The 10,049-nt window shown below is 40.6% G+C and overlaps 2 non-coding genes across 2 annotated transcripts; both read left to right on the top strand.

Annotated features, from left to right (window-relative positions):
- Nucleotides 1–5,807: 5,807 nt before the first annotated feature.
- Nucleotides 5,808–5,880, top strand: TRNAK-UUU (transfer RNA lysine (anticodon UUU)). The gene has a single exon. It is a non-coding gene; the product is annotated as a tRNA-Lys (tRNA).
- Nucleotides 5,881–7,809: 1,929 nt separating this feature from the next.
- TRNAM-CAU (transfer RNA methionine (anticodon CAU)) lies at nucleotides 7,810–7,881 on the top strand. Its single transcript has one exon. It is a non-coding gene; the product is annotated as a tRNA-Met (tRNA).
- The last annotated feature ends 2,168 nt before the right edge of the window (nucleotides 7,882–10,049 follow it).

Raw genomic sequence — 10,049 nt, 5'->3', positions numbered from 1 at the left:
GTATTTTTAGTTTCTCCGTGTTAGCCAGGATGGTCTTGATCTCCTGACCTGGTGATCCGCCCGTCTTGGCCTCCCAAAGTGCTGGGATTACAGGCGTGAGCCACTGCTCCCGGCCCAAGTAGTAAGAACTTTCATCACTACTACTGAGAATCTAAATTGATAAAACCACTTTAGAAAACAGCTGGATATTATTCAGTAAGTTAAGGATATACATATCCAATTATCCTAGATATATATCCAAGAGAAATGTTTGCACATGTGCAAATATGTACGAGAATGTTCATAGTAGTATTGTTTGTATAACCAAGAACTGGAAACAACCTGCGTGTGCATTTACAGAAATTGGATAGTGTTGAATGCAAGTCAACAATGACAATGGACAGGTCAGAGATATGTACAATATGAATGAATCTTATAAAAATAATTTTATGAAAAGGCGACACAAAAAGAAAGTATGATTATACTTATATAAATTTCAAACCAAACAAAATTATGCTATATTGTTCAGGGATATATGTGTAGGTGGTAAAATGTATAAAAATGAAAATAAATGGACTGGGCACAGTGGCTCATGCCTGTAATCCCAGAATTTTGGGAGGCCGAGATTGGCAGATCACCTGAGGTCAGGAGTTTGAGACCAGCCGGGCCAACGAGGTGAACCACTGTCTCTACTAAAAATACAAAAATTAGCCGGATGTGGTGGTGTGTGCTTATAATCCCAGCTACTCGGGAGGCTGAGGCATGAGAATCACTTGAACCTGAGAGGCGGAGGTTGCAGTGAGCTGAGATCACCCCAATGCACTCCAGGCTGGGCGACAGAGAGAGGCTCTGTCTCAAAAAAACAAACAAACAAAAAAGAATGTAAATAAATGATTACCATAAGTCAGGATTGTGATTTTCTGTGGGAGTGAAGAGAGTGTGCAAGGCAGAGGTTGTGAATGGAAGAGGCATGACAGCGTTGCTCTATTTATCCTGAGTTATGGTTAAACATGTGTACGCTGTAAAACTACTTTTCAAAGCTCTACACGTAGGTCTTATTTACTTCTCTGTATATTTCACAATAGAAAAACATAAACACGGAAGCTTTTCATATATTAATGTGGAAAGAGTTCCAAAATATATTATGAAGTATCAAAAGCAAGGTCCAGAACATATGAATCTATATTTGTATTTATATGCAAGTAGATAAAGAAGAATAGACAAGAAATTAATAATAGCAGAAACCTCTGGAGGATGAAGGAAAGGGTAGAAACCAAGTAGGTAGGTGACAGATGGGAGGAAACTTTTCACTGTAACTATTTATTTGTCTTTTAAACTCTGTGAGTGTATTACCTTTTCAAAATATAAGCCAAATTAACAAACAAAATCTCTTAAAGCCCTATAAGAGACCTCAGAGAAAAGTATGTCTTCTTAGAACAGATTCCCACTCCCTCAAGGCTTCATGTGTTATCTTCATTCTTAGGAGCCGGGAGCTCAGGAGTCAGTGTTTGTTTCTGGACAGAGAAAAGGTTTGGAAAGAATTAGGGATTACGCGGATCAATACCTGCAGCTCCCCAGATGGGACTATAAGTCTCAGATGCTTAGTCCTACTGCAGGGTCAAGCTGTAACTTCTCATACAAGCACTGACCAGCATGGTGGATCAATGTGATTAAACAGCCCTGTGGTTAGCAATTTGGTCAGGTTTACACACATAATCACAACAGGGAGCTATACAAACAGAGTTCAGAACATTTAGCAATGAACAGACCATTCCTGTCCCCTTTCAGGAAAAACTTATGTATTGAGTGTTTCCTTGTACTCTGGTGAACCATTTATTTAACAAATTATTAATGAGTACCTGCTACATCACAAGTACTCTGCTGGGCACTGGGACTATGGCTGTGAATAAAATGGGCAAAACTTCCTCTCCTCATGGATTTTGTATTCTAACGTGAAATGCAAAGAAATGAAATGAATAAGTAAAATATGTAATATACTAGATAGTGATAAGCATTACTTAGAAAAATAAAGCAGGAAAGATAATAGCAATGGCTGGTGTTTTTTTTTTTTTTTTTTTTTTTTAATGTTTTGTATTTTTAAAGATGTCGAACAGGAGAAGTCCCCACTGAGAAAGTGATAGTTAAGAAAAGACCTAAAGGGGATAAGGACAGGAACGGGGCACATATTTGGGAAAATGAGTTTCCAGGCAAACAGCAAGTGCAAAGGCCTGAGGCAGGAGTATGCCTGACATTTGAGGAAGAGCAAGGGGGTCTTGTGGCTAGAGGGGAAGAACAGGGAGAAGAGCCCTCACAGGCCACTAGAAGCACTTTGGCTATTAAACTGAATGAGAAGGGAACCCTGGGAGAGTCTTGAACAGAGGCACTGCTGCTGCATTTAGAATACATAGTAAGAGGGCGGTGATAAATAGAAGCAGGGAGACCAGTGAAGAGCATATTGTGAAAATCTGGGTGAGAAGTGATGATAGATTTTCTAGCATGGTAGCAATGGAAGTGGTAAAAAAAAAATGGTTAGGTTATGGATATATTTTGAAGGTAGAGCTGATGGGATATAGGATCTGAAGGAAAGAGCAATCACAGATGATAGCACGGATGGACTGGCTGTTTATTGAGATGGGGAAGATTCTTGAGAAGCAAGCCTGGAAGAATAATCAGGAGTTTATTTTTTTGAAAGGTAAAAAATGCTTGTCAAAAAAGCAGCTGCAGACCAGGCACCAAGGCTCACACCTGTAATCCTAGCACTTTGGGAGGCCGAGGTGGGTGGATCACCTGAGGTCAGGAGTTTGAGACCAGCCTGGCCAATATAGTGAAACTCCATCTCTACTAAAAATACAAAAATTAGTTGAGTGTGGTGTCATGTGCCTGTAATCTCAGCTATTCAGGATGCTGAGGCAGTAGAAACGCTGGAACCTGGGAGGCAGGGGAGGTTGCAGTGAGCTGAGATCGTGCCACTGCACTCCAGCCTGGGCCACAGAGCAAGACTCCGTCCCAAAAAAAAAAAAAAAAAAAAAAAGGTAGCGAGTCTGGTGTTTGAAGCAGCAGTCCAAGATGGAAAGAAGCATTTATATATATATGGTATTTAAGGACTGAGCCCTGAGTATGCTAATATTTAGGGAAGGATCAGGTAAGCGATCATTTAATTTATGCATATAATAGTAAGTACTATTAATATAACTAAAATAATCTCAGGAATCCTGTGTATATTCCAGGAGCTTCTAAAACCGCTCTTGGGGAGTCAGCAAAAACTTTCAGAAAGAGGTAATGGGTTATGTCTAAACTGAGATCTGAAGGACAAGTAGGAACTGGCAAATAAGAAAAGGGGAGGACCCTCCAGTGAAAATGCAACTGCAAAGTCCACAAGCAAGAGAGGACATGAAACAATCAGGAATTTCACTGTCCCTTCCACTTCAACTTCTCTGTCACACTTGTTCTGTCGGAGGAAAGACTACAGGAGTTTTTGGAAAGTTAAATTGTAGAGATTTTAAATTGGGGTTTGGTGGGCAATATTTATGTGGCTTCTAGTCACTTCTGTGTGGAAGAAAATTATTTGGCATATAGTCAGGTAACTCCTAGAACATACCAACTCAGAGGCAGCCTCAACAAAAGCCCAGTTGCCTGAAATAAGCTCCAGTTTTCAAACACAGGAACTCCTGGTTCCTGTCAAAACGGATCCAAATGTTATCCAATCAGAAATGAAATTCTGAAAGTCTGACTCCCTTCCATGCAAAGAAAACCCTTTGAGATTTTTGATAGGAGGTGGTTAAGACACTTGCTCCCTGAGGCAGAGGTGTTAATTCCATAGCTCCCCCGGTTCTTCTCAAGCAGAGTTTCCCGAGGGCTTTGCTTGCTGGGCTCCTCCTGGATTCTCTCTGTAGTTCCTCCTACAGAAAGGACTTCAAAGGTTAAATATTTGACAGATTGGGACTGCGTAGAGATGGAGGGACTGAAGACACCTGCTTCTTGAGGGGGCCAATTTTAAAGAGGCAGAAAAAGGGAGGAGTGAGTAAGGAGGAAGGAATGAAAAAGACTCAGGAAAACAATGAAACCATCTTCATGTTGGAAAAACTGTAAAAATTGAACGGAATATTAGCAGTGCTACCTATTCGTAAGCAGCGTGGCACAGTAGAAGCCTGCTGGGCTCATGACCTCAGAGACTGAGAGATCAAAACCATCCTGGCCTACAGGCAACTCAGAGTTTAAATCTACTTCTGTATTTTCCCTAAAAGTCTGATAATCAAATCAGTGATGGCACTCCATGGTAAGATATCACTTGATAAATTTCTGGTAGTTGTTTGCTTATGACACATTGCTCCAGGCCTAAAAATTCTCTCCTCTCGAGCTCCCAACATGGAAACAATTGGGAATACTAAGTTAGAGCCTCCATCCATCGAGGTGGACTTGCATATTGTGTACAATTTCATGGAGGAAAGGGGATGACAAATTCCACATTGACTTCCATTACACCTTTCAGTAAAGGGGCTTTAAAATTGTTATTTACCTATTATGTTTTGATTATGTACTAGCAGTAGATGCAAATATAACACAATCCAGAAAAACTATTTTTAACACACATTTTGGGTAACAGGAAATAACAATGGACTTCAATATTTATACCTCTATTTGGTCCAAAGAAGTATCATAGAAAGATCAAGAAAAAAACTACAAAATGACATTGTACTAGGATAAAAATTCTATAAGAGACAGGCAATGGCACTATGAATGCAGAGAAATAAAGGATCAATGTAAAATCTTCCACAATTAAGGAGGTAGCAATGTTCACCTCTCTCTTTTAAAAGGTTGCTGGTAAGTATTAAATTACTGTGGTTTTTAGATTCCTATGATACAAGTCACTATATCCTTCAGAAAAATTTAAACAATGAAAAACGTTAGATGTCCACTGAAAAAAATGTGGTAGGTATCACGTTTGTCAAAATTCTTTTAGACAGGCAAGAACACCCCAGAGCAGTGAAAAGTACAAAGTAGGCCCATCACAGTCACCACGACATTCTCTTCCTTTTTAATGACTTACTTTTTTCTTGCACCAAGAAAAAAATAATGGGAGATTTTATGAGATTTGTCAGGCTCTTACCATTGCTTTCCACTGGTTGCTTCCCACTTTTTTTTTTTTTTTTTTTTTTTTTTTTGAGACGGAGTCTCGCTCTATCACCCAGGCTGCAGTGCAGTGGCGCGATCTTGGCTCACTGCAATCTCCGCCCCCCCGGCTTCAAGCAATTCTCCTGCCTCAGCCTCCTGAGTAGCTGGGATTACAGGCATGCACCACCACGTCTGGCTACCTTTTTTTTTTTTTCTTTTGTATTTTTAGTAGAGGCGGTTTCACCATGTTGGCCAGGCCGGTCTCGAACTCCCGACCTCAGGTGATCCGCCCGCCTTGGCCTCCCAAAGTGCTGGGATTACAGGCGTGAGCCACCGCTCCCGGCCAACTTCCCACTTCTCTTGTTTTTGTTTTTTAATTGTTTCTTTGTTCCTCTTTGTGTCTTTTTTGGTTATTTCTTGTTGCGCAGTAAATATGACACTGCTGACGGATTTAACTAAACATTACATAAATATTTATTAGGGGCAATCAATTGTTTTCTTATTTATTTTTCTTTCCACGAACCACACAAATAAGAATTTGGTTTTTTGATGTTGCTTACATTTCTTTTCTATCAACCTGAAGAAAACATAAACGAATGGTGGTTGAACTGATTCTGTGGAACTTCCACTGAATTACTCTTTTCGCATGTAAGATCACTGAACCGTGATAATCATTGATCCTATTTGTAGAACTGTATGAAAGAGCTCCTTAAGGAGCCTGGGTAGCTCAGTCGGTAGAGCATCAGACTTTTAATCTGAGGGTCCGGGGTTCAAGTCCCTGTCCAGGCGCTAAAAATGTAGCTTTTACTTGCTTAGAGTGAGGAAACATCAAGAAATCAGTTGAGTTTGACCTTAGCCAGTAGCAAAGATTTGAGGACAGAGGGCTAGGTGAAGAGTTATCTTTTTTTGGGACAGAGTCTCACTCTGTAGCCCAAGCTGGAGTGCAGTGGCACCATCTCGGCTCATTGCAACCTTCGCCTCTGGGGCTCAAGGGATTCTCCTGCCTCAGCCTCCCAAGTAGCTGGGACTAGAGGCGCGCGCCACCATACCCGGTCAATTTTTTTGTATTTTTAGTAGAGACGGGGTTTCGCCATGTTGCCCTCGGTGGTCTCCAGCTCCTGAGCTCAGGCGATCCACCCGCCTCGGCCTCCCAAAGTGCTGGGATTACAGGCGTGAGACATCGCTCCTTGCCTGAAGAGTTCTTAGACATGACATCAGAAATAATTCGTGAAAGAAAAGTTGGTTAATTGTGTATGTGACTAGCAATTCGATGAGAGTCCTCGGGCTCCAAGCCCGAGTGGCGAGCACTTTACCAAGGAAAATCAAAGAGGGCAGTCCTTCAGTCTTAGTGTGGACAGGGAGATAGAGTAAATGAGAAAAAAAAAATAGAGCATGCTAGCCTTAGCCCATGTTCCATCATCATCCAAAAGCTTACATTACTAATGATAAAACATTTGCAATATTCCAGAATGACCCTGTCTAGCGTCATCATAAAGGAAGCTACAAACGAGAGCTGGTGTTCAGGGACTTCCTAAAAGCTCTGTTCTCTGATTGATATAAGCTACAAGAAGAGGAAGATCTTATCTTTATTAGTTTATTATTATTTTTTCGTGTTTCTGTCAAAACGGCCCCAAAAGGGATCCATTAGAAATTGTAGCTGTCATGTAATAATTTGAGCTACACATCAGGTTTATCCTCTTTATTTCAGGGGCACCGTTTTTGTTTTGCTTAAAATCTTGTGCCTTTGCAAGCAAATGAAAAAACTCTCATTTGATCATTACATATTTATACATGTATCGAAATATCACTCTATACCCCATATATACGTACAATACTTACTGTCAACTAAACATCTTAAAATTACACTGCTATCACTAACAATTTCATTAACGTCAGAAGTTGGAAGTTGTCAAGCTCATGATAATGGATACAAGTTTTGCAACATTCAAATTTTTTGCTAGAAAGCCTCAATCTTATCATTGGTCACAAATACTGTCAGTTGTTTTCCTTGAAGTGGCAGGCTCACTTGGTTAATTAAAAATTTTGAAAAAAATCATGTCTGTCAAATACCAAGTCTTAATAACCATAGCTTCTTAATCATTCTTTCAAATAAAAATGGTGTTTTCTGAAAAAGCCACTAGTTATGCTTGCAACGGAATAAGTTGGAGGAGTGCTTTTTCGGGAGATAACATTGTGCTGAGGTATGCAACAGAAGTCCTTTATGTATACTTCCCATTTCGTCACACAGAACACACACAACTCGAGTTGAACTTTAATAAAATTAATCATTTTTACTGCATCAAGGGGAAAACATCTCTTCTACGATTGTCTATGAAATTTTTTGACAGAAACAAATAAGACTGTTAACACGATTCCTCTCCGGTGGCAGCTGCGTTCGCTCCACGACTGCCTGGATTCTACTCGAGAAGACTACACCTAGTGTTTTGCTTGGCGCCCTCCTCCTAGGCTCGCTATGATAAACGAGTGCTTGCTAAGAGGCTCAGACGATCTTTGGCAGGTTGGAAAAGCACAGATCTGGAGGTTATGACCTGAGGCCACCTGATTATCGAGTAGCGAATCTTCGACTTGCTTGGCAGAGATAGGGACAGTGTAAACGATCAGATACAAAATGAAATAATTAGACAATGAAAATTTTGTCGGTACTGAAAGATGATTTTGATGATTGAAGTTAAGATCAGTGGTCTTCAAGAACCGCTTAGCAGAGTGGCGCAGCGGAAGCGTGCTGGGCCCATAACCCAGAGGTCGATGGATCGAAACCATCCTCTGCTACGAGTTTTACAGCTAAATGGACACGCAAAAAAACAAAAACCAAGTCCCTAAGTTTTCATGCATTCAACAGTTTCTGAAAACCCTGATTTCTGCTCTTTGTTATGTGTTTCTTTCCCACCTTTGAAATCTCACCATTCTCCCAAAAGTCACCTACTTCACTGATCCACACCGTCCTACATTGGAAAATTCCTTTCCTCCCAGGTGTCGGACAAACAAAAGCATACGCTCAGCTGAGATGCTTTTTTATTACTACGTTGTATAAACCCACATTTACTTCTGTTAATTGCCAGGACATTCTCTTCCTTTATTAATTATTTGCTTTAATAAGTATTTGACAACATATAATAACTTTATTGTTTTAAACTAGTTGCTCTCAACCTCTCTGCCTTTGTCATTAGTTTTGTTGTTTTTCTTGGTCACCAGAAAAGTCTTTTTTTGGGTGCGAATGTTAAGTTCAATAACTATTTGCTGAAGGCAATCAGTTGGTTCCACCTCTTCAGTCTTACCTTTTGCAAATCTTAGGTAAATGAGTAAGGACTGTTGTATTGATCCTATTTACATTAATCCTATATAAACCAGTGTGATTTCTTAGACTTAGTGCAAAAAAAAAGAAAGAAAGAAAGAAAGAAAAACAAACAGGTAACAGCTCACTAGCGAATACAAGTAATGTTCAGAGTACATGAATACACTTCTGTTCAATGATTTGACTCCATGGAATTGAAACCACCTCCTTAGCTGTCTTTTCTGAGTCCAATAATTTATTTACAATGCCAGTCAACATCAGTGATATGTGCTAAAATCATTTCTCAACATGAATAAGCATATCTTCTTAGGACCTATGTGGCTTGGTTGGTACAATACCAGACTTTTACTTTGAGAGTAAAGGGGTCAACCTCTTGCCCAAATGTAGTGGCAGGCCAAGTGCAGTGGCTTACACCGGTAATTCCAGCATTTTGGGAGGCAGAGGCAGGTGGATCACTTGAGGTCAGGAGTTCGAGACCAGTCTGGCCAACATCATGAAACCCTGTCTCTACTAAAAATACAAAATTAGCCAGGTATGGTGGTGCATGCCTGTAGTCCTTGCCACTCAGGAGGCTGAGGCATGAGAATCGCTAGAACCAGGGAGGCACAGGTTGCAGTGAGCCGAGATCATGCTACCGCACTCCAGCCTGGGCGACAAAAGCAAAACTCCATCTCAAAAAACAAAACAAAACAGATGTAGTGGCGTTTTCTGGTTTGTGCAGTAAGGTTTCTCTCTATGTATTTGAGTGGGCATACTTAAGAAACCATACCCGAAGTGTCTCATACATACTTGGATGTGATTTAAATGCTAAATTCTGGAACCCTTGGACCCTTTTGGAAGGTGACGAGTGTATTTTGTGAGAGAGACTGGGGTCATAGGTGGACAGAGGGCCTATCTGGTAGGCAGCCTCTAAGATGACCCCCAGTAATCTCTACCTCCTGGTATTCTTGCCCTGGTGTAGTTCCCTATGTACCAGGGGTGGTCTTTGTGTCTAATGTAAGTGATAGATAAGCTCTAGAGGGAAGCCAGTTATTATGTCACCAGCAGTCCTGTTTAGTAGCCTATTTGGGGAGGGAGTGAGCCTTCCTGCCAACACCCACTAGGGAGATTGGAAGAAGATCCTCCAGACACAGTCAAGCCTTACGATGACTAGAGCCCTAGCCTGGCATCTTGATTGCAACCCCAGGAGGAACCCTAAGCTGGAACTACCCAAATACAACACTTTGATTTTCAAGTTAGAGACACAGTAAGATAATAAATGTTTTGTTTTAAACCACTACATTTGGAGTTATTTGTTACAGCAATTGATAAGCAATACAAATCTCAAATAAATTAAGTTTATAACTTAAGTCTCCCTGGACTATTCAGGAAATGCACTTCCAGGATGCCGATCTACTGTAGGTCACCTTTGTGGCTTTGATTTATCAAGATGAAGATATTTTCTACTTCTTTTCTTTACTTGGTGCATTCCTAAGTGACAAGACTACTTTTCGGGCAGTTCACTAGGGATGATAGTTGAGTTTTCTCTCTAGATTATTATTAATCTGCATGTATGACACTGAGGACGTGTAGAGTGGTTCTCCATTTTCAGCAGGTCCTAGTGACTTCGGTTTTCCTCAATTTAGAAGCTGCCAAAGCATAAGCC

Source organism: Pan troglodytes, chromosome 5 (genome assembly GCF_028858775.2).
Source record: "Pan troglodytes isolate AG18354 chromosome 5, NHGRI_mPanTro3-v2.0_pri, whole genome shotgun sequence".
NCBI lineage: Eukaryota > Metazoa > Chordata > Mammalia > Primates > Hominidae > Pan > Pan troglodytes.
This window is presented reverse-complemented; position numbering and strand designations above follow the sequence as displayed.